At 43.3% G+C, this 20268-nt stretch overlaps 2 protein-coding genes across 6 annotated transcripts in view; both read right to left on the reverse strand.

The window, feature by feature from the left end:
- ST6GAL2 (ST6 beta-galactoside alpha-2,6-sialyltransferase 2) overlaps nucleotides 1-20268 on the reverse strand; it is a 287770-nt gene that overhangs the window by 85619 nt on the left and 181883 nt on the right. The window lies entirely within an intron of this gene.
- The window catches only part of LOC127034210 (uncharacterized), a 484493-nt gene that overhangs the window by 33205 nt on the left and 431020 nt on the right, over nucleotides 1-20268 (reverse strand). The window lies entirely within an intron of this gene.

Genomic DNA, 20268 nt, shown 5'->3' on the forward strand with positions numbered 1-20268 from the left:
CCTTATGATGACAGCACACACAAGATGGATTTTGGAGACTCATGTGTGATAGAATTACCAATTTAAGATAATTTTATAGTGCAGTAACCCTACAGAAATTAAGCACTATATCACTGAAACCCACCTCGACCTGAACGTAGGTGAAAGAAGAGGAAGGCAGTCCACATTAAAACAGCATGAGTGGGATTTGAAACAAAAGACACAGGTGATAAGGTGCATGTGGTCTATCTTTCAGGTAGTACACAGTGCGCTGGGCCCTCCTAACCAAGCAAGAGAAAGCTGGCCGGTATGGGAGAGTACGCGTTTAGGCTTTTCTTTACCATTTTAACCCCATGTCCCTGAACACTGTACGGCTGCTGACTATTAAATAATGTCTTGTTCTGAAAAAGCTGTTCTGTGTTACTGGAAAACATCAGCTGGGTGCATAGGTCCCAAACAGGGGTCCAAGGTCCTTTGGACCTGCTGAAGAAGCTATGGTGAGACCAGGGATGCTGATGTCAAGGACCCTGGATCAGAGCTGTGGAGTTGCAGGGTTTGCCCTTCATCGAAGTGGTAGCCCAGGGCCTTTCACTGAGAAGGGTACAGTCCCGGAAAGATTGTGGAAGGGTCAGAGGTACAGCATGCCCTATAATATTGCAGCAGTACTGAAGGGCATTATCCCTGCTGTTGCCCACTAATAGGGATTTTAAACCACTGGATTAACAGAAGTAAAGTTGCCATGGCCCCTAGCCCTACTAGCCCCAAAGTAGCCCTTGGCTTACTGAGAGCTGGCACACAGATCTCTCTGAGGCAGGCAAGTAGCATAGAGAACTCCTCCCCAGACAGTCTGACGGCTGCTTTTACCACTCAGCTTAAGAGGTGCACAGGCCTTCTGCACCTGGGTGAATTCCACCCTCTGTCCATTTTATATTGCTGTCTTGAGGAAAATGGTTGTAGTTATTCTCTCTTCTCCCAGAAGCTGCCCTTTCTGTGCCAAGAGCTTTCTGAAGCTTCCTGGAACTGCCAGTCCACATTACAGTTTGCTCCTGGTGAGGAGACATCTTTGTATCCACCAATGGAAAAAATATGCTCAAATCTTAATAAGAGGTTAGGGACCGTTATTTGAGAAGTATTACTTATATTTTTCCTGTGCTTAAAAGGAAATTTTGTTATTTCAGGTGGAGGCAGTTGTGGTTTCTGTCTATGTAGGAGTCTCCCATCTCTGAAAAGCTTCATTTAGTGAAGCAAGGTAAGATGCCAGAGAAATGAGAAAAGGGATGAATATAGAACTCGAAAAACAAAGGAGATGCTGAAGAAAAATGTTTGTGTCCAAACTGCTCTCCATTGTAACATAGTGACACCCAGGCCACTGAGAGCAGAGTTTGCCCTTTGATTTGTCAGAAAACTTGAGCTTTTCTGGCAAAGTCTTGAGTTGAATATTGTGTCCCTTTTAGCACAGTTGCAATGGCACAGTACTCTGTTTAATCCCCATTTTTTCTCATCCATCATCCACAACTCTGATTTCTACCACGATTCTACAGTCAGTTTACTGTACAACGCAAAATGAAAGTCAAGTTAATTTCGCGCTCTACCCACCTCAGTCTGATTAGCACAAATTAAATGTTGTGCTAATAAGATGAAATGTGTGACCACAAAGCGGACATCCATGGGTTCTCGCTGACTGCTGGGGAAAATATAGTTTCTTGCTATTTGTGGAACATACAAGTAACATGAAAATATTTTTATCACAGTAACTGAGAATTTTGCAAGACATTCTCAATGTACAGCATTAGATTGGGATATCCCTGCTCTCATAAGGTGGGGGAAAGAGAAAGCCCTTTGGGAATTTGAGGCCTAATACATATTTAATGTGATAGCATGTATCAAGAAGCATATTTCTCCACTGATCACATACTATGTAGACATAACAAAAAGTAATTTCTTATGATTATCATCCATGGGCTAAATTCCTCAGCTGTGGCATCACAGTTGTGCAATAAACTTAACTGTACACAAGCAAGTTTTCACAGCATTCAACCCTATTGCAGCATATCATTTTGATAACCGTGAGGAGACTCACAGATGTCACATTCTACCACCCAGCAACGAGCCATTGTCTTAAAATCATACAGTCTAGACCTGTTCCGATCAAAGTCAATGGGAGTTTCGCTATTGATTTCTGTGGATCAGACTCTAGACCAAATTCAGACCAGCATAGGTTGACTCAATACCATTTCACTGCCATCTGCATCAAGCCTGAATTTAGCCTTACTGTCTAAAATGTGTTTCTCCTGTTTGTCTCATCTTTCTCTGACAAGCAATCTTATAAAAATAAACACACAGAAGGGAGGAGGAACAGAGTGTACTTGACTTTAACTCCTACACATATTTGGTCTGATAGCCCTTAAATATTTAAAAAACAAACCATATGAGAAAAGTAAATAAGACTAAAAACCCATCACAAGGTTCTGATCGCATCACAACCCACTCATGCTTCATTCATGGAGCAACACAAAATGGCAGAGGACTGTGTTTTGGAGTGAATGGTCCTGAACTCTCCTCCATGCTGTTGGAGTATAATTTAGCTGGCAAGTGTCAAATTAAAGGCAACATTTTTTAAAAGCAGGGGCAGGTAATATGGCCTGTTATACAGCATGTTTTTCAAAGCATGTACATACCTATGAAAATAAAGGCGTTTTTCACATGCAAAGGTTGTAGTATCACAGCAACAGAGGTGCTAATGTGCCCATCTAACTCTGATTTAGTACTGTAGATGAACTTCGAGAGGGGACTTTCTGAATGGCTGTAGCTAGATTTCTCCTGTGTAATTTTATCTTTTCTTTGAAGTTTTTTAGACTATTGGCCTATAGTAGTGAGCTTGGGAAAGGGGAAAATGCTGCAACTGGGATATGAAGGCAGCACAATGAAAATGGGCCAGATTTTCTGCTACCTTGCACAGGCACTTCCCCCTCTGCAAGTGAGATGTAAAATGCTCCCAGTCAGATCAATGACGAGGCACGGAGTGGGGAATCAGACCTAATGTAATAAAGAAATGGAGGCACCCCCATTTTTAACATTAGATAGTTAAGGTATTTTGCAAATAAAGTACGCGTAGCTGCACCAAGTTTGGAGGTGAAGCCCCTTTACCTGTAAGTTGACATATATTAGTTTTATAGGGACTTGGTTTCTTGCACATGCTCCACTCTGCCTCAGCTGATGACTTTTTACTTTAAAGATCAGCAGAGGGGCCAGATCATTGGCCTCTTTGTGCCAAAGTTTCCTTAAGATCTAAGAATTCCTTTCCACAGAGGAAATCCCTGGCAGGCACAAGATGGCACAGCTACATTTTACCCATATATGGGTTTGTTGCAGTAGGAGGGGACAGGGTTGGAGGGTGCTGCTTTCTTGGTGAGTCCTGCTGATGTATTGCTCTTTCAGAGCAATAAGAGGGTGTAAGTTTGAATAACTGTGAATCAAAACATTACTGACTTGGAGCAGGGACTAAACCAACCTCCATAGCCACCCCAGAATTGGGAGAGTACAAAGGAGGTTTTAAGTCACTGTGACAGACTGTACTCTTATGTTCATCATTTTTACAAGGCTATGATAAATTTTGTACAAAACATGCCTTGTGAGGTTGTCATGGTATAATTCCCCACTCCGAACCTTAGTGTCCAAAAGAAGGGGTACCAGCGTGAATTCCTCTAAGCTCAATTACCAGCTTAGTACTTGTAGCGCTGCCACTAACCAGGAATTCCAGTGCCTGGTACACTCTGGTCCCCCCAAAACCTTGCCCGGGGACCCCCAAGACCCAGACCCCCTGGATCTTAACACAAGGAAAGTAAACCCTTTCCCTCACTGTTGCCTCTCCCAGACTTCCCCTCCATGGGTTACCCTGGAAGATAACTGTGATTCAAACTCCTTGAATCTTAAAACAGAGAGGAAAATTCACCTTCCCCCCTCCTCCTGTCTCCCCCTCCCAGACTCTCCCTGAGAGAGAAAGTAATCCTAACATAGAGAGAAAATTAACCTTTCTCTCCCCCTTCCCTCCTTTCTCCCCACTAATTCCCTGGTGGATCCAGACCCAGTCCCTTGGGGTCTCACCAGAATAAAAAAACAATCAGGTTCTTAAACAAGAAAAGCTTTTAATTAAAGAAAGAAAAAACAGTAACAATTATCTTTGTAAGTTTAAGATGGAATATGTTACAGGGTCTTTCAGCTATAGACACTGGGAATACCCTCCCAACCTAAGTATACAAGTACAAATTAAAATCATTTCAGCAAAATACACATTTGAACTCCTTCCAGCCAAATACAAATTTGCAAATAAAGAAAACAAACATAAGCCTAACTCGCTTTATCTACCTAGTACTTACTATTCTGGACATATAAGAGACTGTATCAGAGAGATTGGAGAGAAACCTGGTTGCACATCTGGTCACTCTCAGAACCCAGAGAGAATAGCAACCAAATTCTAACAGCACACACAAAAACTTCCCTCCCTCAAGATTTGAAAGTATCCTGTCCCCTGATTGGTCCTCTGGTCAGGTGACAGCCAGGCTCACTGATCTTGTTAACCCTTTACAGGCAAAAGAGATATGAAGTACTTCTGTTCTATTAACTCTTACTTATCTGTTTATGACAGAGGTATCATTTGAAAACTCATAATCTACTGAACATTATTGTCCTGATAAAATGCATGTAGCAATATTGTATGTAAAGTTATAAGATTCTGCTCTGTAACATTGCTGAGACATTCTTCAAGTTTAGAAAAGCAGCACAAACCAGTTCCTCAGGGACAAAATGCTAGCCAGCCCCTCAGTCAGGTACCAATATAATCAAGTTGACTATTACTGGGTTAAACAACCATTCTTCGGCAGGAAGAAGGGTATGAGAGAAATGTACATCATGTCAGACAGATTTGCTACCACCTGAACCACAGCTGGAGATGATTCTCAAAGAAGAGAAATGCTATGAGGGAGAACAGAGGACAAAAATCACCTCTCTTTCCTCATCTCTACTCACAGCATCAACGATGTTTGAAAGAGAAAAGAAGCATCATCAGACTGAGGGCAATATCCAGCCAGACTGCTGTGAGCATATGGTGAGAAAAACCCTTTTTTTCAAGTTCACTTAGCTTGTTAAGTGAGATATTACTTTGTGTTTTACCTTTTATTTCTTGTAATCAGTTCTGACTTTTATAACTTCTTACTTGTAATCACTGAAAATCTATCTTTCTGTAGATAATAAACTTGTTTTTTTTTGTTTTATCTAAACCAGTATGTGTTTGGATTGAAGTGTTTGGGAAACTCAATCTGAGATAACAGGTTTGTCAATATCATTTTCTATTAATGAAATGATGGGCTTTCTACAAGCTTGTACTGCACAGAAAGAAAGAACTGGGCAGTGCAAGATGCAAATTTCTGGGGACAAGTCTGAGATTGAGAATTTACTGGTGTCACTTTGCAATATAATTCAGGAGTGGTTGGGTAGAACACTCATATCATTCAGCTGGGAGTGATTTTGCATGCTAGAGGCAGTGTGTGAACATGCCAGGAGTGGTTGTTCTCACAGCAAAGCCATGTAAAAGGCACCCCAGATTGGAGAATTGAGGGGACACAGCTGTTCAACAGTCCAGATTGTACCATGGGGAATGTTAGTTACTTTGGGCCACTTTCTTCAAATACATCTAACAGAGCTACGATATACCTGAGCATCTAGTATTTGCAGTGCTTGGTTTGTACATTGAGGGTTGGATTCTGCATTCAGTTACACTTCAGGACACATTCAGAGTAGCTCATTTGGCCTCAACAGAGTAATCTGCAAATATACCCTGGAGTAACTGAGGGGAAAATTTGGCCCTTACTGTGGAGAATAATGCCAGGTTTATGGCTGCTACCTCTCTTCCAGAGAATCTAGTTTTACGGTTGTCCGTATGCTAGATACACAGTTAGATGATCTATTCACAGCGTCTATTAAGCCATCGAGAATATAATTGTCACAAAGAAACTTGTGAAAGATTGCATAATATATACCTGTCTAATAGCATCCCAGAGAACTGAGCTGTAGCGAGAAGAGTGATATAGTCCCTTTCACTGAGCTTTTTATGAAGGATTAACATTATCATTAATTAATGCTAGGCACCATCTCCTCTCCTGTACATGTACTCTTGTGGCTTGCCCTTCATCCTTTTGCAACAGAAGGCTGATAAGACATAAATACAGTTAAATGCTAGGTCATTTTGGTAATGTATTTGCTATTGAACATCTAGCCCTCTTTAGAAGTTACAAAGCTGCCTTATATACAGGACTACTGGGTGTTTTGACACCAGTAATTTCAACTGTATACCAGGCATAGGTGAATCAGGCCTCAGAAATCTGTAACATTATTAGGAGCCACGAGATGGCCTGTTACAGCTGCCCCTTTTATAAAAGGAAAAAATAGAAAAAAGTATCAAATCAATTACAGTAGAACCTCTATTTTATGAACAATTTAGCAACTGAGGAATTAACAAAATCAAAAAGTTGATAAAACTAAATCTTTCAAAATGACAGGAGCTATGGTGCATAAGTTGTGATCTGGTGCACTGCATCACTTTATCTTTGGGCAAACTACTGCAAAGCAATTTCCAATGCACTGAAGGCATCAGAATATGAAAGGACATTGAGTTGTTCTTCCTCAATATCACCTTCATTATGCAATTTTTTCCATGTTGGGAAAAATGGTTCATATAAGGGGTTGTTTCCAAGACTGGTGTTTTTTAATAATAATAATTAATAATAAATTAAACTGAACAGAAAAAAAACACATTCAAACAAAAAAAAAACCATGAAGTTTTACTTTAATATGGGCTTCAGATTTGCTGAAGATATTTCAGAGCACTGGTATTTAACGTCAAGCCACACTATTCAAATACTAACTCCATAACAAATATTTATGGATTCACTTTCAGATGGTGCTAAAAACACAACTAGGATGGGTAACATATGATCAGATTCCAGAGTCTCTTTTCGCCCACGTACATATTGATAGAAGCCTTCCTAGCTGAATCTAATTACATACATCACTTTTTTTCCATCTGTTAATAAGTTATTACTGTAGTGGTGGGAGACCTGAATACATAAACCACTCCCTGCTCTACCTGCACTAATACAGTCACAAGTTATTGCTTGGATGCATCCATCTGAATTTTATATTTATTTATATCATGCCATGCCACTGTGCGTATGCTAACAATTAGTTGCTTCATTTTAATGAGGGTGGATTCTTGCCAGTATGCCACTGAAGCTCCCTCTTCAAAAGATCTTATTGTTATCAATGCTTCTGCAAGATATGGTATAAACCCTGGTAAGAAATCACCATCTCCAGAATCAGACTGGAAATAAGGTGTATTTGTTTAAATAGTAAGAATAATTAACCATTGAAACAATTTACCTGGGGTCAAGGCCTTATTGTTTACCTGCTGCATCTGCAGGTTCGACCGATCGCGGCTTCCACTGGCCACAGTTCACTGCTCCAGGCCATTGGGGGTGGCAGAAAGCTGCGGCTAGCACATCCCTTGACCTGTGCACTTTCCCACAGTCCCCATTGGCCTGGAGTGGTGAACTGCGGCCAGTGGAAGCAACGATCATTCGAACCTGCGGCAGGTAAACAAAATGGCCCGGCCTGCCAGAGTGCCAAAGGTTGCTGATCCCTGGACTAGATGATCACAATGGTCCCTTCTGGCCTTAGAATCTATTAATCTTTTCTAGTTTAAAATCCAATAGTAATCACGCAATTTTCTGCCAGTTTTTTAGGGTTGGGTTGGATAGCCTAAGCTGAGCGAATGTAACCACAATGATTTTATTCTGTGTGGTTCACTTGTCTTTTTCCCTAGCTGTCTGGAGCATAACACAGATCTGCATCATGTTCTTCCATGGTAGCACTAAGCACTATTCCAGGGGTTGGCAACCTTTCAGAAGTGGTGTGCCAAGTCTTCATTTATTCACTCTAATTTAAGGTTTTGCGCGCCAGTAATACATTTTAATGTTTTTAGGTCTCTTTCTATAAGTCTATAATATATAACTAAACTATTGTTGTATGTAAAGTAAATAAGGTTTTTAAAATGTTTAAGAATCTTCATTTAAAATTAAATTAAAATGCAGATCTCCCTGGACCGGTGGCCAGGACCCGAGCAGTGTGAGTGCCATCGAAAATCAGCTCGCATGCCGCCTTCTGCACACGTGCCATAGGTTGCTTACCCCTGCACTATTAATATCTCCAGCAGAACTATTCTGGTTTACACTAGTTGAAGATATATCCCATAGATTTTTTCATATGCATTTTGCTTACAGACACACCTTGTACAAGCAGCAGTCACCTGCATAGCCAGTCTCTGTTGGGGGAGGGGGAAAGAGTTTTGAGAGCTGCTCATATACATATGTAAGCATTACACTGATTTGTGCACCAGTATTCAACTTGAACTTAGTGGCAACTTTTCTCCCTTCTGACAATATTTAGTCCAGTTGGCACACAACAGTTGAACCTGGTGCTACTTCTCTCCTTAGTGGATGCTGATAACTTTCACTAAAACATAATTGGTGTTGCACTGTGCTTTCCCATCCATTCTCTGCATTTATTAGGATTTGCAGACTTTTGCAAAGTGATTTCCTCTTACCATTGTAATGCATGTGTCCTTTTGATGGACATCCAGCTGGCACTGTGTTCTCCCACATTTGCCACTGGCTGTCCCTTTGCTTATAGATTTATAGCCTGCCTGCAGACAGAGTTTTGCTATTCCATACAGTGCCTCCTTGTTAGAAATGGATTTTAGCTGGACTTCTGTCATTTCATGTGCTCCAGCACTGTCTCCTGCTTTATTTAAATAAGCCTTTGCTCCCCACTGTATTAGATTTTGTTAAATTTGTCAAAAACAGTAGCTTGTCTTGAATCATTTCTTCCATGTCTGCAAATGCAGAGTCCCGAGCCAACAAATCTGTCATAAAACATTCTATGGGTTCACTTGGACCTTGTATTGACTTATGAAATTTATAGCATACCAACACTGGATTAGCTTTTGAGGTGATAGATTTATCAAAACCTACTGTAATGCACTCAGATTTTCAGCTGACATCTAGCAAGCAGTATATATATATATACACACACACACACCCCTCTTTCTCCTGAGCAGATTAGAAGATAGTTTTTCTTCCTCATCTGTGGATTTCAGGGGACACTCAAAGTGAACTCTGTATGTTATCTGAAGTTCTTCCACTCCTCAGAAAGATTCATGCCTTCTCAGTCTCTCCCAGCAGATAGACTCCTTAGTCCTGTACAGTGTTCTTTCCACAGACTCATTCTAAATTTACAAGTTATCCAATAGTGTAATCTTTTTATACCACTAATAAATTGTGTTTATGAGTATATCCTGTTGGCAGCACTTGTGCCCTCAAGAAAGGAGTCAGTGAAAGAAATAATGGCAGTCAATATGCCTATATGCTCAGCAGCCAACCATGACAGCTAACAATAAGCTTTTCACCTAGAACTAAACAGAACTTGTTGGTACTTTTGTAAATAGTCTATCTGATGACTCCCTAATATGTTACAAATAGAGCATATGGTATAGTGCAGTAATTGCCCACCTTTAATTTTAAGTATTGAAATTGCAATTAAAAACACAAACAGAAAAAATAGGGTTTTTTAGTGTTTGTTTTTAAAAACTTCAATAAATACCTGCAGATACAATTTTCAGAAGGGCATGATTGAGGAGCTTAAGTCCCATTTTCAAAAGTGACTTGCCTACTTAGATGCCTAAGTCTCACTAAAAGTCCGTTAAGAGCCTTTGAAAATGTAACCCCATGGTCCTTATAATTTCACATTGTTACCACTAACTGCCCCAAACAGAAGCTCCTAGCACAGGCATCGGCAATCTTTGGCATGCAGCCCACCAGGGTAAGCCCCCAGGCGGGCCGGGCCAGTTTGTTTACCTGCTGTGTCCGCAGGTTCAGCTGATCGCGGTTCCCATTGGCCGCAGTTCGCTGCTCCAGGCCAATGGGGGCCGCGGGAAGCGGCGCGGGCTGAGGTAAACAAACTGGCCCAGCCTGCCAGGGTACTTACCCTGGCGAGCCATGTTCCAAAGGTTGCCAATTCCTGTCCTAGCACTACAATATTTATTTATTTTAACAGATCCTATATTTTTGGCCCAAATCAGCATCTGGTAGACCTCTCCTCAGCTTCTGTGCATGCCCTTCAACAATTCTTAACGGTCATGTGCAAGTGTTATCAAATATGTATATTTAACCTTTCATAATGCACCAGGGAGTTAAACCTGTTAAAATATTAGGTTACAATGGCACTATTAGTTGGCAATATTGCTTATTCAGCTTCTTTTTGGAAAGCTGCACCACCAGTAAAGGAAGAAGATATCCTCATTGTGCTATCTACACAATTACTGTAATGAACCTGCTGATGTGTTACTGGGTAGTGCCCCTCCCCCAAGATGAGCTGTAGGAAAGGGACTGAACTAGGAAAGGTAGGGACCTCATTCAGCCTCCAGTCAGTGGACAGATTTGAGAGGCTTAATAAACTGGGAGCAGTAATAATAACTAGAAGGCAGAGGGGATCAGGCTCAGGGAGAGAGCCAGGGAGCAGTGGGTGGTGAGCGGTTGGCTGGGTGGAGGCAGTAGCCTGAGAGCTGGGACAAATAGACTGAGTGAGAAGCTGAGAGCAGAGCAGGGAAGCCAGTCATTGCAAACAGAGAACTGGCAGCCTGCATGCAAGAAAGACTCAGCCGCTGTGGCTGGATGGAAGATGACAACGCAAAGGACCCCCAAAGAGGCCACAGAGAGCAACAGGACTCAGCTCTGGCCAGTAAGACCTACAGACCAATACCTAATTGGCTGCAGAGGTTGGAGTAAAGGGGCAGTCCAGATACTAGGCACAATATGTACCTAAAGGGCATATTTACCCATAGACAGTGTGGCCAACTCCCATGATTGTGAGTTTCATGATATTTTGGGATTTCTTTTCAAGCCACATTGGCTAGAACCAAGGGAATTTCCACTCTAATTCTTTCTCTCTTCTTATTTTTTTTTTAAGTAGCCTTTCTAGTCCTCCTGCTGCCGGAGAAAAGCTTGTAAGCATGGAGCCCTAAAGGCTCAGAAACCAGAAGGCCAATAAAAAGAACCCCATTATTTGAAAAAAAAATTCTCATGATTTTTAAGCCAATTATGATTTGTGGAGACGTGACTCATGACTTTTAATTCTTGAGGTTGGTAATAATGCATATACCTTTCTGTTGGACTATGCCCATGGCCTGAGCAGGAAGCACTTGTTATCTTTTACAGCAACTGCATAAGTCTTGTTGCTGGAGTATTTGCACCCTTTCCTCTCTGCAAGCCCTCCTAAAGAATCTCATTCTTTGCCAGAAGTGAGTGTGAGAACACATTTATAAAGAACCCACTAAAGACTAAAGTCTGTGGAGCCTAGTGCTTGGAACACCTTGGAGCTCATGGTACAAAGAACAACACTAGCAAATATCTGGAAGGGTCTTGTGTACTAGAACACTGTTGCCATGTTGTAGAGGAGTGTTAGTGTGCGATCACCACCTTGTGTCAGGATGCAGCATTGCAAGGACTCTTCCTCTTTAGCGCCCATCCGCATCCTCTTCCACCGTGGTCCACTGCCTCAACAGCCCAGTCCTTCAGCCAGGTCTGCTCTCAGTCTAGTCCCCTTCTGGAGTTAACAGAAAACTAATGCCCAGCTGGCTATTTTGAGATGAATTTAAGTCTATAATATAAACACGTCTCCTTCCTAGAGATCCCAGACCAGAGTTATCAAGGTTAGGCCCTTGACTGGGTCAGGTTACTTGGGTTAGGACAGGGACAGTCTTGTTTCCCTGTCCTGGCTTTAGGCAGAAGAGCGAGCAGCCAGCCCTTTTCATCTGGCCTGCTGAGCTCTGATTGGCCGCTGCCTGCTCCTGGCTTTTCTGTGTTCCAGAGGACCAACTCTCACTCATTCTGCATGCAGCTGATCACAAGAGGCCTCTCTAGGCAACCCTGGTGGTCTGAATTCACAGCTCTTTCCTTCCAACAGGAGACCTTCATAGGGTGGAGTGTGCCAAGGTGGTGAGATCTCCAGGAGGGGATAGTGAATGCCTGATACACTTTGTCAGAGAGAGGATGAGCGCTAATCCCTGTTTGGGCTCCTTACTGCCATAGAAATAATAAAACTGGGTCTATGTTTATTACTAGAATAAACCCATTTGATTAAAAGCACAATGAACTCCTTTGCTGCTAGGCCCAGATGCACATTTTTGTGCTGCACTAAATAGATGTTACATTAAAATCAATAGATATTTCAGGAGATTCCAGTTATGTGTAGCCATAGAGGAGATTCTAGTTTACTGAGCATACTGGTATGTTGAACAAAAGCTTCTTCATCATATTCCATCATTCTTCCAAACTTAGGCCTTGTCTATATGGGGCCAGGGTAGTTACTTTGCACTATCTTTCATTTGTTCCTATTAAAATGGCTCACGTCCACACAATACAATTCTTAGTGCATACTGAGTGGCCAGTTAATACAAATTCCATAATCCACTTTGAAATTGGATTAAATTAATTGCAGTTTGAGTTACTGAGGACGAGCATTCTTGGGATGCGTCTCTACTTTGCAATGGCTTAGCAGTCCTCCAACTGCCATTCCACACTGCTTTGCATGATACTAGGACTTGCCTTACTGTGTGCTCTCCAGATGTCTGTGGTCATCTTGACCAGATGTCACTTCCCCATTTAAATTCTGACAAAGACAGGATCAGTCTATTTGTGGATGCATGCTCCTAGAGTCACATACCTCAGCATTGCAGCCACGTGGAGCCATGCTGAGGTCCCAGATATCCTTGCCCTCTGCAGAAAGACTAAGGGGTGGGCAGTCCTGCCCAATAATCACCACATTACAGAGGTGTACAATGCCATTGCTTAGGCAATGGGCCCAACTCTGGGGGGCGGGAGGGGTCACTGCCAGGACCCTATTTAGTGCTGCAACAAAAGCAAGAAGTTCAAAGCACTTACTAGAGATCCAAGGTGAAAACTGGACCTCCGGTAGTTCCCCTGCTACCTGTCTCTACTACGAGAAGTGAAACAGGATTCTCTCCCAGGTCGCCACCAGTGAACCTGGGTTTCGTGGTGGGCAGCCCCAAGGGCTCTGATCTGAAATGAACTCTCGGTATAATCAGGGCCTTAAAGTGGTTAAACTGAGAGCAGACTCTGACCCCAAATTATATCCTCAGCAAGGCAAAGTGTGATGTCACTAATGCAGAGTTCAGATTTCATTGGAGAACTGAGAGGAAAGTGAAGCTGAGTGCAAAGAATTCATTTAAAATCACAGCTGAAATAATACCAAAGCCATATGAAAAATTACTGACAAAGTACATTGCTTTTTGTATTAGAATAATTTTGAGTTTGTTCCAGCCTGAAAGTCACTTTTAATATTAATGCCCTACAAGCTTAAGCTCTCTTCTTTTGACTTAACCTAGGAATTAGTTGCATGATAAATGCAGGCAGAGACATCAGCTTGAAGAGGCAGAACAAAATCAGAACAATCAAAGATATGGGATGTGGCAGTACATGCAAAAGTAATACAATTTTGACAATTAAATTTCTCACTAATCCCCGTGATACACACATGCTTGTAAACCTAAGGAAATTGGGTTCAATTAATGACTTTCATTTTTTCTAAATTGAAAGAGTTCATTCCTTTGGATTTTCATTAGGAGTTTTTTTAAAAAAAAATGCTGTGTTTGGAGTCATTTTGATATACAAGGTGAACAACAACTTAGGTGACTATGGCTAGGACTCTGAAAATCTTCAGTCATGCATAATTTGAGAATGTAAATCTTTTGTACTAGCATTCACTTGCTCTGTCTGGATAGAATTTTAGGAACAGTATATCTAAGTAACAAATTATTATGCAGTATAGACTAAATTCTGCCCTTCCTTATAAATAAGCAATCCCACTCAAGTTAATAGGGCAGGATCTGCCCCCTGGTCTATCCAGAAGTTCCCTAATATCCATTGGTTCTCTTAATATAGTCAAGTCTCTAACTTAACATGCAAGTCACAGGATTGATAAATGTGCTTGACTTAGAAGGGAAAAGAGCACTTTTACAAGTGTGCATATCACCATTAATGGTGGAGTTTCAAAGCCCATAGAAACTCCAGCTTGGCAGAGTAAGATGAAATCTTCACTCTGCTCCTCTTGGGCTGATTAAGTAGGCTTTTTTTTATTATAAGTTATGTGTTTAACCCATAGTGTTCAGACTGCAGCATCTCACAGCCTACACTGTTTATTCTTTGCTATGAAAGTACATATTCATCTAGGGGAAATGGCAGGTGTTGGCACAGTGGCAAGCACAACATGGGGGTGCAGTGCTGACTGCGACAGAGGGCAGAGAGAGAGGAGACAGAAGAACATTTAGAGGAGCAATGGCTCTATGTTTTCTCTCCTTTTAAAAGCCCTTGCCAGCATCCAGGAAGCAAACACGTGAGCCAGAGGGGACTTGACAGTGTTTGCATGAGTCTCATGTTAAAGACCTGCCTTTGGGGACCAGGATAGAGAACCTCAGCTGCCATTCAATACTTACATAAAGGAAAGTCTCAAGCACTATCCCTCAAAGATCAGAGAGGTAGCCGTGTTAGTCTGGATCTGTAAAAAGCAACAAAGAGTCCTGTGGCACCTTATAGACTATCAGACGTATTGGAGCATGTGGGTATTGACCCACGAAAGCTCATGCTCCAAAATGTCTGTTAGTCTATAAGGTCTATAAGGTGCCACAGGATTCTTTGCTGCTTTTACAGATCCAGACTAACAAGGCTACCCCTCTGGTATTGGAGCATGAGCTTTCATGGGTGAATATCCACTTTGTCAAACACATGTAATGGAAGAGGCAGCTTTGAAAACAAAGCCATATTAACCAGTTGCTAAGACAGAGAGCAATATGTAGGCAGGCTTCACTTCTGCAGCAGGTGGATGGGATGGGAGCCATGTGTATGTAAAAATTAGTCAGTTACATGTGGTATGTGTCTAAGGAGCTGTCTCACTAACCCTCCCTACAATGTTGAGGCCAGCTCTGTGAAGAATGGTGCGATGATCATGGACAAAAGTTCACAAGGTCACGGGGAATGCTGGAGATGAAAGATCACAAAAAATTTTCCCACACACCTGAAAATGGAAAGGACAGCTCTGCCTGTTACAGTTTTGAGCCCTCTGATTTCACTCACTATTGCCAAGACAGTGACAACTGCTGTGAGGGGAACTCTATTCTTGTATCTTAATGGGATGCAGCCTGCACTATGTAATCCTACAGTGCCAGCCACTCCAGCACCACATACAGAAAGTGACAAGGGGAGACGGGGCCAAGTTATTGCTGAACTGCGTGTTAGTTTGAAAGACACTGCAGTCCATCTCTCTCTACTAGTGTTTTTACACTAGTAAAACTAGTTGCAATAGGGGAGGTCTAGGTTGGATATTAGGAAACACTATTTCACTAGGAGGGCGGTGAAGCACTGGAATACTTAAAGGTTTTTAAAGCCCGGCTTGACAAAACCCTAGCTGGGATGATTTAGTTGGGGTTGGTCCTGCTTTGAGCAGGGGGTTGGACTAGATGATCTCCTGAGGTGTCTTCCAACCCTCATCTTCTATGATTGCATGATACACGTTAGGCTAGGATGGTGTGATCGGGGCATGGTGTAGAGGGCTCTGACCTAGTGGCTACCATTCAGGTGGGGTAGGGGAACACAAGCCCTGCCACTCCACCAGGTTCTGACCCAAGGCCCTGTAAGACTGGTTTGTATGGCATCAGCCCTCAGTCAGGTTCCCTGGGTCTCTTCCTACCTCCGTCCATACTCATCCGGTTGCCGCCTGTCTTTGGGGGATGTTACTTTCTGAGCTTCCAGCCCTCCTCCCAGTTGCTGAGTGTTGTGAGTCCCCTGCTTGCCAGCTTGATGTGGGTGTGACACTACACTCCATATTCTTCATAGAAATATTGTTATAATATGAATATGGCATAATTAAGATGTAGTTTATGTAAGATTGGTCATGTAAGGTATCATTGGAAAGGTTATGATTTGCTGAATAAGATTATCAAATCTGTGTACATGTATCATTTCTGTATCTGAAGTTAGGAATATTAACTATGTAACAATTACAGCTGTGTGTATACTTGGGGGAATGCCCACCAAACAGCAGACAATCAGCCTGAATGAGACATTTAAGAAGGACAATAGAACTTTGAAGATACAAATCTCTCACCTTCCTGAGTTGCTTCCTGGGATGTTGCTTTGACACTGCAGGGTCATCTGATGATGTCACCTGGTACAGAGTACCACCTTGGACACTGCTGATGTTTTTCCACTGGAAACAAAGGATTCCCGCCTTATGTAAATCCTACTTAAGGCTGGGAAGTGAGTCAATCAAGGCTCTTCTTCACTGCCTCCCTGCTCAAGAACGAAGACTGCTGAGAGCACATGAAGAGACAAAGAAACTAAGCTGGGGAAAGGCAAGGGGTGAGTCCAGGCTGAGACAGGGGTCTAGCCTGTGAAGAGAAATAACTGGAACTCTAAGAGGCAGAAACTCTGTAACCTACCTAAAACAACATTGAGGGTGAGAAATTACTATTTGTAACCTGTTTCTTTCCGGAATTAAGTTTAGGTTGCATGTTTTGTTGTATTTGCTCAGTAAATTGCTTTGTTCTGTTTGCTATCCCTTATAATCACTTAAAATTTACCTTTTGTAGTTAATAAACTTATTTCTTGTTTATTTCAAAACCCAGTCTGTGAAAGTCATATCTGGGGGCTTGGGGAGGGAAGCTGTGCACATCTCCCTCCGCATTGAGGGAGGGGGCAACTTTTATGAGCTTAGGCTGTACAGATCTCTCTGTACAGTGCAAGATAATATAATTTGGGGTTTACACCCCAACAGAGGTGTGCATGTGAGTGCTGGGTAAAGTTCCAAGCTGAATCCTCCCACACCGAGCTGATTTCAGTCTGTGTCTGCAGCTGGGTGTGGCCTCACCTGTGTGAATGCTAGAAAAGGCTTAAGGGCCTGGCACAGGAAGGACAGGGTGAGGAAACCCAAGTTGCTGGAATGAGCAGGCTCAGTGGAACCCCAGCTCAGGAGGCATCCCAGATAGGGGATCCAACCCATCACAGTGAGCTTAGCTCAGTTCTCCCCTGAGTTCCCAGGGCATGTCTTCTTCCCTGGCTTGCCAGCCCCAGACTGAGCTACCTAGCTAGCGTTTAAACCCCACCTCCAACCCAAGCATGCTTGGCCAATGAGTAGGGGCAGGACCTCCTCACCCATCGCTGTTCCTTGACCCTCTCCTATCCAGTGAAGGGTTTATACATGCATCACAGATGGACAGGGAGAGTTGGTACTGACAGGGAACCCCACAGAGGCCTACAGAGGATGCTCATGACATGCCCAGAGATGGCATTGTGCGGAAAGAATCAAAGCTTGTGGTGTAGGGTACTGCACCTGGGTCCAGATTATCTGATGAGATTGGACTTTGCAGGGTGGGAGAGAAAGATTGTTTTAGGCCATTTGTAAGCTCTGCGATCCTGAGGCTGACCAAGTACAAATTCTGGGCATGGCATAATGTAGGGCAGACTTACATACAGCTTACTTTGGCCTTAGGGGGCCATTGCAGTAGCCAGAGATTGGTGGAGAGCAGGTGTGCCTGGCCACACCCCCTAGTGGTGACACACGGATATTAAGATTATTCTATCCGGATGTGGGGAGGTAATTGGATACTCTAGTAACAGCACAGAAAAGCTGTTTGTAGGAAAGATCCAAGTTCTAGTGTAATCTCCCTGCAACACACAATTAAAATGAGATTCTATAAAACCCACACACCCAAATTAAAAAACAGCATTTTATTTTCAAAAGAGATACTAGTCTTTGAATGTAAAGACCAGTCTACTCAGTACATTGTCACAGGATATCACACAAAGAGCTACCAAGTTATACTTCTGCACTCGCTTTGGTCCACGTGTGTTCTTTTGGACTCTTTATTTGCATCCATCCCTCAAACAAGCAGATGGACTCCTTTTTCTGCAGAAGCTGATGCACATATTTGCCACTTTTTTTAATTATCACATGCTGCTTATTGCAGCATCAGCCAGAGGTGGAAAGAAAAAAGCAGCATTTTTAGGGTTACCATATGTCTGGGTTTTCCCAGATATTGCCTCTTTTTGATCCTTTACTCTCAGTCCAGGTGGATTTTTCAAATAAGAGGAAATGTCTGGGGGTTTGCAGAGCAGACGTTGCAGCTCAGAAAGAGCCCTGATTGGTCTGCTTCCTGACTGATCCCTCCCCTGCATCTGCAGCTGATTGGTCCCTTGCAGCTGCTCGATGCTGCCCACCCAGGCCTCAACTCCCAGGGAGGTGCTGACTGATGACTGTCATTGCGGCCTGGGTCTGCACCAGCCGCTCTGCCACCATGATAGGGAGCAACACTGCCCCCTACTTTGAGAATGAGGCCACACGTACCCCCTCTAGCACCTCAGGCACCCTTCCCAGTACATACACACCCTCCCGCAACCCCCACAAATACCCCTGTCAGTACGCACACCTCCTCCCGCAACCCTGACAAATACCCCTCCCAGTACACACACCCTTCCTGCAACCCTGACAAATACCCCTCCCAGTATGCACACTCCCTCCCACAACCCCAACAAATACCCCTCCCAGTACACGCACACCCTCCCACAATCCTGACAAATACCCCTCCCAGTACACACACACCCCTCCTGCAACCCTGACAAATACCCCTTCCAGTACACACACCCGCTCCTGCAACCCTGACAAATACCCCTCCCAGTACACACACACCCTCCCGCAACCCTGACAAATACCTCTCCCAGTACACACCCCTCCTGCAACCCTGACAAATACTCCTCTCAGTACGCACACCCCCTCCCGTAACCCCGACAAATACCCCTCCCAGTACACACACACCCCTCCTGCAACCCCCACAAATACCCCTCCCAGTATACACACACCCCTCCCGCAACCCCCACAAATATCCCTCCCAGTATGCATTCCTCCATCACCCCCAGAACTGTATCCTCCCTCCAACTCCCTCCTCCTCCAGCAGTGTCCTCTTTCTGGGAACCTGAAACATGGTAACCCTAAACACTGCAGCAATACTATTGGAGGACCTTTATTTAAATTAGGTCAGGGTGTACAATTTATCTTAACACTTCCTCCAGACTCAGTTTTGACACATTAGGTCTTAGCTATTATTAAAAAATTTTGGACCAGAGCGTGGGAAGAGGGAATCTAATTTGCCATTTTTTAATTTATAGGAGCACAAAAAAAAGTGCTTGGCTTCAGGCACTTCTGATTCACTGTAATTAAGTAATTGCTTTTGGCGTTTTTCTTCAATTGTATAAAAATCGATGGTGTGTTCCACATAGGGATTGATGACTGGAGATGGGCTGAAGCGAAGTCGTGGGGGCATTAATTCCTAATGTGAGCTACATATAGTTGTGGGGAAATGGGGGTGGGGAGCTGGGAGAGAATTTGTTTCCATTTAGAAGACAGGCTACTGAATGTGCTCAATAGCTAGGATTCAACAGCAACTCATAAGCATTTCATAGGGACTTAATGAAACAAAGGAAAAGAAACACAGAGGGCTGCGATATACACTAAAAAAGCAAAGCAAGTACAGAGGCTCAGATAGTCTCCCCTACACCTGTGCACAAAGGGGATTCTGCATATATGGATCACCCCTGTTCCATGCAGAAGCCTTCCAGCCCTGCAGATACACCTCCACTCAGTCCAGGGTCCATGCCAGAGGAGGGACTGGAGAATGGGCAGGGAGGGAAAACACATCTCCCTGCTCTAGACCCACATGTTAAGACATTACAACCCCCACATTTGCTCCTTCCCCAGGTTCCTGGGACAGTTGCAGCCAGGGGAAGCCCTGCCAGCAGAGCCACATTTCTGTGCTGACAGGGAAAAAGGCTTCCAGAGGATGCAGTCTGTGGGGAAGCATTGGGACACCCTACATATAGCACTGACCTCTCCATTTCCCCCAGCACCCAGGTGGATCCTAGGGGACTGGTAGAGTTTTTTACAGGAGCATGTGGTGGGGGAGGAATGTGCAGAATGGGGAGGGGAGTGTAATTACATGGGCACTTACCTCATCAAACTGTTTCCCCATAGAGAAGAGATGATCTGGGCTAAAGGCTGGCACTACATCTTTCAGTCATCCAGGTTTAGAAAAGGGTTATGTAGGATTCTCGGATG

Source organism: Gopherus flavomarginatus, chromosome 1 (assembly GCF_025201925.1).
Source record: "Gopherus flavomarginatus isolate rGopFla2 chromosome 1, rGopFla2.mat.asm, whole genome shotgun sequence".
NCBI lineage: Eukaryota > Metazoa > Chordata > Testudines > Testudinidae > Gopherus > Gopherus flavomarginatus.